Source organism: Vidua macroura, chromosome 7 (assembly GCF_024509145.1).
Source record: "Vidua macroura isolate BioBank_ID:100142 chromosome 7, ASM2450914v1, whole genome shotgun sequence".
Classification (NCBI taxonomy): domain Eukaryota; kingdom Metazoa; phylum Chordata; class Aves; order Passeriformes; family Viduidae; genus Vidua; species Vidua macroura.
This window is the reverse complement of record NC_071577.1, coordinates 29296047-29310628: the sequence shown is the minus strand read 5'-3', so window position 1 is coordinate 29310628 and position 14582 is coordinate 29296047. Positions and strand designations below refer to the sequence as shown.

The following is a 14582-nucleotide window of genomic DNA, read 5'->3' as shown; positions in this document are numbered from 1 at the left end:
TTCAAAATGCAGGAGTGGACAAGTGCTGGTTTGTTACTCCAGAGGGAAGTACAGGGAAGGCATTGTCTGTACTTGGCCCTGGTTGGGCATTACACTGCCTTCCTCCTCTGTTATGTTTGGCTGAAGTATTTTGTTTGTAGCTCAGATATAGTGATGTGAAATAGAACAAAACTGAGCTAAAATAAGTAAATGCATCCTATTTTTGTATTAAGACAGCAAATACTGCATAATGACTGGGTTTCTTCTGCCTGCTGAAGGAATTAATTCTGCCCTGCTGCTCTGTCAAAAGAATCCTTTTGTTGCATTGTGCTAAGCAGTGTGAGTCTCTTTTTTTGTTTATTCCCCTGAAGTCCCAAAGCTGCAGAGAGCCCAGAATAATCCTGGCTAGGTTTACACCCCACGTGTAGCCTGCAGGGATCTCACTGCAGACAGATCTTCATGAGGAAAGCTGCTAATGGCTGCTGCTTTGCAGGTGGCCTTCAGAGTCAAGCCAGGTGAATTTTATCACAAGCAATGCCGTACAGAGGAAGAGAATACCTTCATTCACTGTGAAGTGTCACCTGAATTGCTTTTTTTCAAGAATGGCAAAACCTATAGCAACCACATTTCCTGAGCTGTTCCCTTTCCTGTGATACACCTAACCTGCCTTCCCTCAGAGCTTGTCAGTGCACAACAAAATCCTGTACATGCTTGACATGGATGTTTCTGGTATGAGATGCAGATGCTGATGTCTAAGGAACATGAGACATATCTGGGCTTCTTTGGAGATGAATGCTTGAATGCAGAGGTAGAAGAGAGAAATTTACACTATTTTTTTTACTCCAGATCTATTCCCTTTGATACTCTTGGACTATTTCTAATGATTTCCATGGGAAATGAACAGGCCCTTATGTAAATTTCTGGTAGACTATGTTGTAAAAAGCCTTGTTTGAGTATTCTAGGCATGACTGCTCTTAGCCTTCCAGAGGGAAGGGGGAGATAGGAGCTTTAGGTATGAAACAGTGTTGGCACTGCTTCTGCGAGTGTTTATGCAGTTGGCAGCATTGGTGCTGCCTTCACCTCCGTGTAGTGAGGCTGTTCCCTTTGGCTGTGGGGTGGGTAGAGGAAAGATGTGTACAAGATGTTTCATCTTCAAGAAATGCCTGTCTCCCACATACGTCTCTGCCGAGTAATGGGACTCCTGTCTAGTGGAGCGCTGGCTCATAATGAGGCCTGACATTTCTAATTAGGGCTGCTTTATGAAGAATGGGTCGAACTCTGTTCTCCATCATTTAGGTTTCTTCCCCTGAACTCCCCCCAGCTCCTGCTGGGATCAGGGGCAATCCCGGAGGCAGCCCTGGAGAGGCAGGGCTGGGCACACTTCTTCCTGCTGCAGCTCTGCCAGTGCTCCGATTTATGCTTCTGCTGTTTGAGCTCTGTGCTGAGCAGGAGCTGAATCTGCAGAGGGTTCTAATCACATGGAGCTTCTGTGCTGTAGAGGGACAGTCACACTCCTTTTCACTGGAGACTTAAATAAGATCTGATCCCAAGCTTCCACAGGCAAAATACTTATGCACCAGCACACTGAAACTTATTCTCTGCTCCCTCCCCCTTAAGAAGCTCCATACTTGTCTCTAGTGCTTTCCTTAAATGTCTTTTTTTTTTCCTTTCTTTTTGATGTGTGTGCTGGATTTTGTCTCACTGCAGTGGGATTTCTCCAAAGACTCTGTATTGAATCTTTGTATTCATGTTGTGCTCTGTGCATACTGCTTCCCTTCACTGCATTCCCTGAAGCCTATTTATTATCATGGGCTCTAAAGCAGTCTTGTCCCTATTTTTGTCCTAACTATTTCTTGTCTGTAGCAGCACATCATAAGGAGCTCTGTTCACTCTGCCTGAAAGTGTGGGAGATGTGGCAGAATACTGGGGCCCTGGGAGCTTTGTGACAGAGTTGGACTGTGCCAGGTCCTGTCTCTTTTGTACAGACCGGGCCAGGTGCTCCATCAGATGCAGCAGAATGTTCCCTTCAGGGTCTCCAGTGTGAGCATGTTACGTTTGGTCCTTTCCACAGCTTCTTCCCAAGAAAGCTGGATCACAGAGCCATCTGAAACACTGTGTTTACCATGCCCTAGAAATGGTAAATAGTTCCAGTGAGAGGTGAGAATGTACCTGAACTGTATTTGATGGTGCTCTGCACCCTTGGCCAGCGATGGTCTGACCGGTATTTGAAAGTAGGTGGTCTCTGCTCCCTCATGGTGTGCAAGGGGTTTCTGTGAAACTACACACAGGACAAATGCCAGTAATGATGAGCAGCTCCTCTTGTAAATTTTGGGCTAGGATCTTGACTTTCCTGTACCTATAATGCATAGACCACTAATTCCAGAAAACCTCTGAATTAGAAGTAAGGTTTTTATCATCAAGAGGTTTTCAGTTTGTTTTATGCAAGTTCCAGTAGTCCACGTTATTAAAGGACTGAGAGGACAGCCTTATGCTTGGGTTTCTTCCCATGAGTTGATATTTTTCTTCACTTTGAAGATAGTGAGTGAAGCACTGGAAGAGGTTGCTCAGAGGATTTTCATCTGTGGAGGTTTTTAAATTGAGTCTGGATGTGGCCTTGAGCAATGCAACTTTGTCAGCCCTGCTTTCAAAAGGAGGTTGAATTACTTGACCTTCAGAGGTCCCCTTTAACCTAAATTATGCCATTATTTCATTTTTTTTTCCTGTAGGACGTAGTAGTTATGGAAGATCTTCAAATTGATTCAGTGTTTTTTTTTTTTTACTCAGTACTTTTTAGCTGTGTGTGTCAGTAAGCTGAACGCAAGGTTTGCCAGTGTCATTTGAGATTGTGTCTGATATTCAGCTCTTCAGTTTATCACGAGTGGTAACAGGGCTAAAGGCAGAAGAGAATGTGACCTCAGCTAACAACACAACCTGATGTCAGCATGAAAAGGCTGCAAGCCACAACAGAGGAACCTCTATAAATGGCAGCAGGTATCATTTAATGCAGATCCTCTGCTGATTTGGTGTTATGCTAGAATGGGTGATAATGCTTCACTTTAGTTTTATTGGTCTGTCATCAGTGTGACTGTCAAGGTGCACATGGGCATTTTCAGTGAAGCATTAAGATGCAGATTGCTCTTTGATTTTAATATTAAGAATTTAAAGCTTGATATTTAAATGTGGATGTATTCTAATTGTTTATCTGAAGAGCAGTTTGCTACAAATTAGTAGGTGATCCATTTAATCTTCATGTCATTCTTCAAAATACTATTATTAGGAGTCTTCTTAAACTTAACTTGTAATGGTAAGCTTTATTTTGCAGACAGAGCTCTGTATTCCTCTTCCCTATGTAGACAACTTAAATATTTCTTGTAACTCAGGATGTTTGAATTAATTTTCTTCATCTCAGTAAGGTTTTTTTTACCTTCTTTCCTTGTAATATTTGGAAAAGGAAGCTAAGTAAGCCTGGTTTAAATGTAATCCAAATGACTAACCTAGATCACCTCAACAAACCCACTCCTATTCCAATGAGGAATTACCAGTAGTTCTTTGTGTCGGTGGGAGAGGCTTTCCAGATGAATTAGAAGGATCCTATTTCAAATTTTTAAAAACTAAACACAAAATTACTATTAAAAAAGAGGGACTGGAAGTTCTCCAGCCCATCTTCTTGGTTCTGTTTTTCAGTGAAGACTTCATCAATTCAGTCTCCAGGTTGTAAAGAGGAGGGAGTGTGTAGTGGGGACCCTTGAAGCTTTGCATGGGTAAAGAGGCAAGGCAGACAGTTTGAGTTTATGCTAATTGACTTCTTATGGACATCCTTACGTAAAGGTTTTATTGAAATTCCTGCCTCCCAGTTAAAAAAACCTGATCTTACATGCTTTCAATCTCTGAGCAAAACTAAAAGTGAATATGTAGTTGTCTGCTACGTGCTGTGTTTCACATGTGCCAGTCCCTGTGTTTGCTAATTCTTCTTTAAGTGAAGGCAAGCACAGGTGGTTGCTAAAGAGAACCAGATGATTTGCCAGCATGGTGGTGTGGTTGCAGGAGTGGACTTGGACAGGCCTAAGGCTGATTTGTTGTCATTGCTTTGAATTTGAAATTTTCATTTAGAAAGTTAAAATTCCTAAGTTTTGCCACAATCTTTAGTTTGTGGTATGATTAATTTATGGGTTTTTTAATTCTAGCAAGATGCTTGCTGACCTTTCAGTCATTTGTTTTTAAGAAGCCATGGTTGTTAACTGTTGAGTCTAAACAAGACATGAACAGAGAAGTTCATGTAGGGCATGCGTTAATTCTTTCAGAGATGTAGGGGTTCTTTTCTCCATAGTGCCAGGAGGCAAAGTTGTTCTCATCCCTTCACAGACTTCAGACTAAATCATGCCAAGAGACTCTCACCAGAGGGGCAGAGTGAGTGTAATTTCATCTTTTTAGCTCAACTGACATAGTTTAGCTGGCCTGAAAGGCCCCTGGGTGCTGGTTAATATGCAGACTAATGGTTCAAAGCTTGCTTCCCTGGCTGGCTTGTGGCTTCTGAGCATGGATTCAGTGTTTGACAACATCTAGGGAGCTGATGGGATGTGCACTATATCCAATGAACCAGGATGCTGCTGGTCACTGATTGCTGCAGGCTGCCACAACAGTGCAAATAGTAAAGAGCTGTTGTGTAACTGAGCCATTCAGTTCCAGTCTGGACAAAATAATAATTCTTGCTACTTGAAGTGAAGGTAAGTGATCTGTAATGGAGATGAGCAATTCAGATGGCTCAGGATGGTTAGTGGTGGAAGCTTCAGATGAACCAGGCTGATCCTGCTCTCATATTTTGGGAGGCCTCAAATATTTTTTCTATCTGAGTAAACTGGTACTTGGTAAAGCAGTCGGCCACATATGAAGAATAATTATGCCTAGACAGAAATCTCTTACTTCTACAGTATCTGCAAGTGTACAGGACCTTCAGCACTCCTTCTTGTGAAAGGAATGAAGTGGTCAAGCTGTGACTGGTACTTGTCTTCTCCAGAAATGCTGAAGGTTTATGTACATTTGAGCATAGAATTTGGGTTTAGGGATTTGATAAAACATTATTTTCCCCTACCCTTTATTCCCATTTCTTCTGATTTTTGTTTACATCTGGAGGCAGAGTGCTGTGAACTGCTCACTTGCCCTGTGTTTAGTTTTTAGTAACAACTGCTGGCAGATGGCAGTGCCCTATGAGCATTCCCTGTTACTGTGTTAAACAACAAAACAGCAGCAGCCTATATTGTCTGCTAAAAATTACTGAACTGGGTGGAGAAAGATTTATATGGCTTTTTCTTCTGCAACTTGGTCTGCTTGACATTTTCTGATGTGCAACTACTGATACACTTCTTTGTTTTCTTTGTGTTATAGTCAGCTGTTCATGCAAATTTTTTTAATGTTCATACTGGTTCTTCAGATAGTCTAAGCAATACCTGGAAACACCTGCTAATAATGAAAACTTGCTGGTTAGCCTCTGCTTTCACACCTCCTCTGTGCTATTAGCACTTCCATACCTGATAGTGTTTCAGTTATGGAGTTTGTGAACATTTTTCAGTGTGTCAACAGATAGTAATCCTGCCAGTCAAAGTGAGTATTAACACTTGGTTACGTAGAGTGCAACACATGGTCACTACTGCTTCTGATTTGTGAAAATGTAAAGCAAATGCATAAGAGTCTGGAATCTGACTGTTGATATTAAACAGCATTATAATTTCAAAATAATTTACTTGCGTGTCAAGATCCTTTTACTTGATGAATGAATAAATAGAAATAGTGAATCGTAGCTCTCAGTTTTTACAACTGGTTTAAGTGTGCTTTTGGACAAATGTATTTGCACATTTGTGAGTCACTGTGAAAGCCCCAAAGTTGAAGGTTCAGAAAGGAAACTCTCAGATAAAGTCTGTGATTAGTTGTTCTCATTTGTAGATTGGTTTCAGTGTCTCTTCCAGCTGGTAGAAGGAAGTCTTGGTTGTCACCTGGAATCCTGATGTTGCTACACAATGAATACAAACCACCAAATATATTTTACTTGTATATAATGCAAGTGTATTTTGCTTTGCACATGTGAGTGGGAAGCTGTTGTGAAATGAAAGATGTGGAAGAGCCATTGTTTTCCTTGTTAGATTTTACTCTCTAACACACATTTCATTTTTAACAACTTAGTCCCATATTTTTAATTCACTCCTGTGTCTGAAATGTGTTTAAAATAAAATACTTAAATTCTTTGACATGTGTTATTTTCTTTTGTTCCTTCTCTGGAATGTAAATTCTAGGTGTGTCTGGACACCTTACAACCCATGAGAGACAAAGTACCTTTAATAAACCTGAACTTAGACTTTTTGTTTGTCACCCAGTACACAGTTGTATTACAGAGCATTGTCATTTGAGTGAGGACTGGCAGGAGGGAGTTCACTGAATGGGCTCACCCTTACAAAGAAGGATCATCCATTTTGCCTCTTGTGAAAGAGAAATGGTGCTCCTCTGCACCTCCTCTTCTCTGAGTCATGCCTTTTCTCCTGTACAAGAATGTGAACTGAGTGGAAGATGACAACAAAGTGATCTAAAAATAAAGACTTAATAAAATGGGGATATAAGAAATCATGCAAATGTGAGGATGCATCATACTCTGATTTCAAAGGTGCTTCAAAGAGCTTTCCTTCTCTCAGCTCTTGCCACCTCTGTGACCTGATGGCTACAGATACTTATGTTGGGATCAGTACCTTTAGAGCAAACTTAGAAAACAAATTTCTTCTTCCCAGTCATCCCTTATGGTAAACCTGGGTTCAGGGAAAGATTTCATCAGTGCTATTGCACTGTAAAAGGCCCAGTAAGTACTTGAAGACCATTATTGCAACCTGGGAACCTGTTGCAGAGTTTCCAAAATAGAAACGTCTCAGACTTCATCCCTATTTTATTTTGTTGAATAACCTTGAAAGAAGCCTCTTCAGAATTGAAGCAGTCTATTAATTTCTCTTGTTACTCCTGATTAAGATTTATGCTCAAATGTTGTGCTCTTTGGTTTTGCAGTTGGTTGCCCATGTGCTCTCTTCTATTCCTGAGTGGTAGGATATTACAATGATATGAATCCATTTAATCTCAATTTCTGTCTGTTCTCCCATACCCCCTGAATACAAGGCTTTCTGTCCTTTAAGTCCCAGAGAGCAGGTGGATCTAAAAGTCCTCCTGCATTACAGTACCTGCCATAACATGCCTGAACAGGAGGAAGGTCTGAATTGGTCATCCTTGAATCACCCTAGATAGTTCTGCTAGGCTTTGAGCTTGTCTGGCAACTTAAAAAATACCACCCAAGAAGTGATTGTTAGTGGGGAAAATTAGACATTTAAATTATCTCTTGGGCTGATACTGTTTTAGTAATATTTTATTTTGACATCAAAGTGTGGAGAGTGACTTCATAGTAATGGGGAATAAGGAATCATGGCTTCAGTCACTAGTAAGTATTTAACTGAATTGCTGGACTGAAAGGGATGCCTGACTCTTGCTTTTTGAGCATGATATGAGTTGATCTGACAAGTAAGAAGCTGCATATGCACCAGTTCCTGGGATGGCTCACAAAGCACAGTGTGTGAATTCCTGTCATGTGTGTTTTACAAGAATTTCTCTATTCCCTTCTCTACTCAATAGCTGTCCTTCCTTGTGTGTTGTAGAAATTTAATCTCTACCTCTCCTCTGTACTTTCCAGAGCTTATTTCCATCTCCCCAGACTTTAATTCAGGCAGTGTACATCAAGTATCATACTAAGCTCTGGTTACCTAGATTTTGTTTCTTTTGGGTAATCAGTGTTTCAGACAGTCAGTAAAAATCCTCCTAAGTTTTAAGGTTATTGAGTTTAAGCTTTAGAGTGAATTGTATATCCTAGAACTAAAGTAAAAGTAGGAACTGTTCATCTCAACATGTATATTTATGTTTATCTTCACAATTTAACAAAGCAGAAGCACAGTGTAGTGGAGTCTGGTTCTCCTGGTGACTTCTATGTTTATATCATAAGCAGCCTGCTGAAAAGGGGACAGCTTGCTTCTGGGAGCTGAGCCTTTACAAGGACTACACTTTACAGCTTGCAGTTTAGGAGTAAAGTGTAAATGTCACGTATGAAGGGACATATCTCTCTACAGCACAGACAAAGCAGTGCAAGAGGGAAGAAGCTGCTCTCTAATTTGTCCATTTGAATTATCATTGCAGTGATCTTTCAGGGTCACAGATGTACAAAGTCGCTGTGCCAGCCAGACTTGCCTTAGGGAAAAGAGAGATCTCAAGCTGCTTAGAAAACAGTTCTTTGTATTAATAAAGTGTTGTTTTCTTTTTAGTTTTGACTTGCTGACTTTAACTTTTGCATGGAGGCAGTAGTTGTGCCTGTCTGAAACCAGAAATCTATATAGGTGGAAATCAGTTGGGTTTTAGTATCCTGTGATGATGATGATTTCAGTAACTTTTCTGAATGAGGAAGGACTTATACCAGCCATGCTCACCACCTTGTCTCAGTCTTGTTCCACATCAGCTTCTCTTGGCAGAATCACGTGTGAGAAGATGTCAGTGCTAAGGACAGATGAGTGATTTTGACTTCTTTTTTCCCCAGTAGTGGTGAAAACGGCTGTGCCAGGCTTTTTCTTCAGTCGGCATTCCCAGCTTTTGAATGGGAACCTCTTTGGTTTTTAATGTTTCCAATTCTGTTTAGGTTGTTTTGTGAAGTCTTTAATGAGCAGATCCAGAGTAAGATGTTCAGCTGGGTTGTGGTTAGTGTTTGTGTTCTTTGTGGTAAATGTGAATGATTTTGCTTGGCTTAATTTTCTTTAGAGCTAAGTTAAATTATATTACCTTACACTTACCATGTAAGCATCTCAAGGGCCATTCCTTAGGCTCAGCTGGTGTCTTATAACTTGTTAAGCAGCAATAATTTGATCGTGTGTCTGAGTCCTGAGGCAAATTCATTCTTCATTTTCACTTGACAGACTTTGCCCTTGAACCAGAGGGAATCTGCTTGCTTGTAAATGTTTATTCAGAGCTTCCACCAACTCTTACCAAGTTTTGAACTTGATTAAAACTAAGATATTAAGGTCAAAACTAGTCTGCCCTTAGTCTCTTTGTTTAGTTCTTCTTGTGGGTGAGATAGTCTCAGAATTAAAGTGGTACAGGAGATACAGCAGAGAAAACCGATAGAGTTCAGATCCGATGAATCAAGATTTTACTGGTCTGCCAAACACATTTTTTCAATTTGAATTTCCTATTTGATCCTGACATATTGTTATATGCAGAAAGTGGGTTTATGTGGTAAAATGGATTTCTTTCATTGTTCCTTCTTGGACAGACCAGCTGTGGAAGTCTTCTACTGTGAACATAGTATGTGGGAAGAAAACAGGATGGTTACTAAAGAAGTCAGATGACCAGCTGTGATCAGAATCAATTATTAAGTCCAACTTTCAGTCATGGCAGGTGGTTTTGGATGGCTGGATAACAGGCTTAAGTTTTACCTAGGTGCAGGGACCTGAGGATGGTTGAAAAAGTTTGCTGAGCCATGGGAAGAAAGTGAACAGCAACACTGAGGCAGGAGTATGTTAGACTGATTAGGACACAACTGCTTGCATTTTTATCTGCCCTTTTTCTTTTAAAAGAAAGAGGGGGATCTTTGTGTTTATTTTTTTATAAAGTCTAATAATAAAGTCGAATAATAGTAATTATTTTTATCTGTGCTATGACTGCATTATTTATATTGCAAGCACTTTGAGAAAGATGCTTTCTTCCTTGTAGCAGATTAAAGTTCCCCTGCTTGCTCAGGGTTTCATGTTGCCTCTGAAATTTGAATACCAAATTTAGTAGGCTGAAGTAATTAATGACAAAAGGATGGAAAGTTTCAGCAATGTCTTCCCTCTACCTTTTTGTCTGCTTTTCTCTCTCTGAGTATGACTGCTCTATTTGCTGTTCCTAATGATGATTCTTTATGGGGAGGAATGTGGATGAAGGAGCATAGATCTACCTTTTGTTTTAAAGATGTTGGGGAGTGGATGAAACAAGCTTCAGGAAAACAGAAGCCCTGCTGAGTATTAATATTTTATAAATTGTGACACATTTTTGGTTTTGGTGTTTTTCTCCCATGACTTTTTTCCTTAAACCCATGATTTTCTTAAATTGAGGCTTTGAAAGATGGGTATGAAAAAGGCCCAAGAAACAGATCTCAGGAATTTGAGCTTTCCACTTGTAAATCAGGCATTCAGACTGTGCTTATATTTATTTGAAGCTGTATTAAATATCAGTCTGAATTGTTTGTTAGCCAACCATTTGGAAGCCATATGCTGTACTGAAGTATCTGTCAAATAGGCTACTAGTTGATGTACTAAAACCTGTCCATGCTCACTTGAAACCATACAGAAGAAAATCTGAAATAATAGCAACTTAAAAAAACAAAAATCCTGCAAAGTTCTTCATGCTTTTGGATTCACCTTCACCCCAAATGTATAGAGCTGGAAGCAGAATTTACCCTAATGTGATGGTGATTAAATAAAGGAAATCCTATACTCTGATACATCTTCTGGCATGTGCTCTAATTCTGACTTTTTCTGCACCACCTGCAGTCAACTTCCTCATGTGTATTTGGCCTTTGCTTCCACTGTGTCAAAAAAGTGGAACTAATCCTATCTAGATCATATACAAATCTGTGCAGAGTAGTATTATGAGTTATTGCCAGTGAACATGCATTCTAAAAATTACTGAACAAGCATTTTTTCACTAAAAGTTAAACCTGTCTCATATTATTTACTAGTTTCTGCTTTTGCATCTTAAAAAAACCCTAAACATTTTCAATGCTACCTTTGGAGTCACTGGTTTTGAGTGATCATAATAAATACAATAAGATTTTTCTAAAATGATAACTGAGAAAAGTGCAATGCTAGCTTTTCATTTACTGTGTTTATTCTCTTTAAGACACCGGGGATAAAAACCAAATGGGCTTGATTATCAGGAAACCATTGCTTCCCTCTGCCAGGGCTTGCCAAAATGAGGGTGATGTGAGTGGGGATTGGGTATTTCTCCCCAGCTCTAAGGAGTTGCTGCTCTAAGCTCTGGTGGCAGTCGAATGTGCTCATGCAGGTGTTGCAAAAGCTGGCACGGGCTGCAAACGTTGGCACTGGTGTACTGGTGCTGAAGCATGGTTTGTAAGATCCTGTGTGCATGCAGCTTCTCAAAGGCTCTGCTTGCTCTCAGGGAGCTGTATTGAAGTGGTGGGGAGACAAGAATGTTCCTAAGTCCTGCTTTTATTAGTTAGGAGTAGGCAGAAACTTGTGCCTTCTGGTGCATCAGGAGAGTGCTGTGGCAGGCAGGCAGTGCTCCTGAATACTTCACAGAAGTGTCAGCATCAAGTCTGGTTCCCCATCCCTTTCCTTTGCTAACAGCTGCAGTGGGTGCTCTGGAGATCACAGACCCAACTCTTTAACTTAGTAGCCATTGTGGCAGGAGCTCAGAGGCATCTCAGACCACTGTTTGGTAACCATTTCTGGGTATAGAGCATAGCCTGGATCATAAAATTCAACTTTGAATTATTCTTAAATAAACAAAGCTTGTCTGTACACTTTGCTGGTATATGTGTCTTCACAGTCTGTAGTAATATGCATCTTTATAAAGATGAAACATTAATTTATGGTATAAATTCCTGGTTATCATGCTGGTCGTGCCTGTTTTACTAGTTGATAATCTTTCTCAAAAGACATGTAGGCTGGGGAGTTGTTCTGTAGTTTTCTCTGTGGTTTTTCTTTTGTCTTAACCACCTTCAGTCTAAGACATTCTTATCTCATGATTATTGCCCACTGAGCATTTGACAGTATTTTAAATGGTCATCTAATTAAAGTATATTAATTATGCATCAGGCCAGGCATTCTGGATGGGAGTCACTGATGTGTGATGTGTGTAGCACTGTACAGTTTTTTGCCAGTGTAGTACCCATGTTCTTGCATTAGCCTTTAACCAGACAAATATAATGCCTTGGGACAGAAGGCTCCTGTTTTCTGTGGCTGTACAGGCTGTAGGCTGACAGCCTTATTTTTTCCTTCATTGTTCTGGGATAACTGCACCTATTTTGATTCTTGGCTCAGAAGTGGCTGCTTGGAAAGTTTAGGATGCCCCACCATCTCACAGGACATGCTGGGCAACATGTCCCTGGTAGTGATTGTAAATAAACATACATGAAGGTACTGGAAAGGGCTGGTTCTGCAGCTTCCCCAGGTCCCTCCAGCACAGCTTACTGGCTTAACCTCGCTGACCCAGCCATCCTCTGAGAATTAACCCAAAAGGAAACAAAGCTGCAGCCTGGCATTTTTATCTCCTTGTAGATATCTCTGGAAAGCTTTCTTCTGCAGGACTTCTGTGCATTAGCAGGCTTTGCAGGATGTTCTGTGGTGGCTGGAAGTGGGATCTGCAGCATTTCTGTCCCCCTCAATGTTCTCTGTGTAACTGGAGGCAATAAGATGCTTTTGCTTTTTTTGTAACAGTGCTTTGTCCTAAAAACGTCAGGATGCTCTTTCCTTCCAAAAACAACTCTGCATGCTCTTGTCAGTGCTTTACACCTCGGTGTTCTGTGTGTTGAGAATGGGCATCCCTTCAAGAAGTGATAAGTGCTAACAGTAGAAACTGCAATTTCCTTGTGTTGACAATGATGGGTGTTGGGGCAGTCAGCATCGAGGTAACCTGCACTGGTCATAATTGCCCGAGGAGGCAGAAGGATCTGTGCAGGGAATGCCAACTGGGGAGTGCAGGCTGGAGAAGTGCCTCACCCTGTGATGTCATGGCAGCAGATGGTGCAAATAGCTGGAAGTCTGGACCTGCTTGTGGGGCTGGAGTCACCTATCATGTGGCTCCTGCCATTCACTGGTGAAAAAATACAGTCCATTGGAAGGCTTCAGATTGTTGGTATGCCTGCTAACTAAGTTACATAGGGTGCAGGCAGTCCAGGCAAGACAAAATATCACCTTTCGATTCCACAGGTATCTCCTTGTTCCTTCAGGTTTTGGCAAATAAGCCCCAGGCTGCTGCCAGCAGGTGTCTCCCTGGGAGCTTGGTTTAATCTTGGTTGCTGTTTTCCTGTAGTGCCAACTCTGGGAAATACAGAGAACTCAATTTCAGGTGTGGCTAAGCTTCAAGCAACCTCTAAGAACAGCTAAATTAAATTAATTTTCCTAATATGTTGATTCTAATACGTATTATTTCTACTTTTCCCAAGCTGTTTGCAAATGTGCTTTTTTGAATATACATAGAGCAGTTTTGAAGATAATATTGGGAAAATAAGAAAACATTTGTGGCACTACTTGCATCTTTATTAGAAGGAAGAGAAGGGGATCAGTACAAAAAACTGTTCAGGAATGGAGCTTAATCTAGACTCTGGCAATGCCTGGGAGTCTTCACACCCTTGAGAATGTCCCTCAGCTCTGTTTCAGTTTACTCACACATTAAAATAACAGCAAATACTTCTTGCTCTTGTTGAAAGGCTCTGCCTTTAAGTTACATTTATATAATTTTTAAAGCAAATAATGTGCAAAGCTGATCACAGACCTGGCAAGGGAGGCTGTTGCCTGGGGTGCTGGATGTAGTGTGGATGACCAGCAGCTGGGTGATGCTGATGCCTGCTTTGCTGCCTGAATCCTGACGTTTGCTTGCTGCAAACAACAGGGAGTCCAGGGTGTTGCCATAAGTTTTCCAGCAAATGCAGAGATGGAGATGAGAGCAAGGAGGGGAAAGTTTCATTGATTGCTCTTTAATCTGACACATCCCTGCTATGGAAGTGGCGCCTGAGGGAGTTCCTGTGCCTCTGCAGAATGGAATTTTTCTGTCTTGTGAATGAAGGCAGAAGAATTCACTTTCTTTTATATAATTGCATAAATAATTAAACTTCAGTAAGGCTGAGGCAAAATCTTAACATTGCCACTGCAGTGCAGCATGGAGGATTAATATTAAAGTAGGAAATAGTGTGCTTTATCTGCAGTTCAGGTATGACAGGATGCTGCAACAAGGCTCATGCCCATAGTTCTGTCAAAAGATGTTTTCTGACTCTCAAATATCTTCCTGAGCCATCCTGCATCAACAGCCTTTCTCATTGATTGGTATCTCTAGGGCTCAGGGACCCACTTTGTTCCTTTTATCTCTGAGGATTATGCTAATGAGAGCACAGTGATGAGGAAGTCAGAAGGCAGTGCAATTTAAAGGGTATTTTCAAGGGTCCAGAACAAAACTGGGGCAGCACCCCTAAGCACAGTCAGCAGGGAAAGCCATGGCAGTGAAACACAGAAGCAACACCCTGGTGCGGAGTCTGTTACAGGTGCTAAAATATCTGGGGTGTTTGTGAAGGCTGGGGAGATGTGTGGACAGCCTGGCAGTGAATGGAGGGTGGGTGTCCCACAAGACATAATGGCCAACCTCTGGGAAACCACAGGGGTAAGTGCAGGGCAGGGAAAAGCTGCTTCTGCTCTTTAAATTGAAACTTTATGTAAATGCGAGGGCTTTCCGGCAGGGTGTGTTTTTCCAAGGTATGCACTGTGGATTTCCTGGTGCTCTTGAGGTCTGGGAGAAGGCTGTGTGGCTGGCTGGAAAAAGCACTGTGG

At 41.1% G+C, this 14582-nt stretch overlaps 1 protein-coding gene across 1 annotated transcript in view; it reads left to right on the top strand.

The window, feature by feature from the left end:
* The window catches only part of CLASP1 (cytoplasmic linker associated protein 1), a 170016-nt gene that overhangs the window by 58482 nt on the left and 96952 nt on the right, over positions 1 to 14582 (top strand). The gene's annotated exons all lie outside the window — the stretch shown is intronic.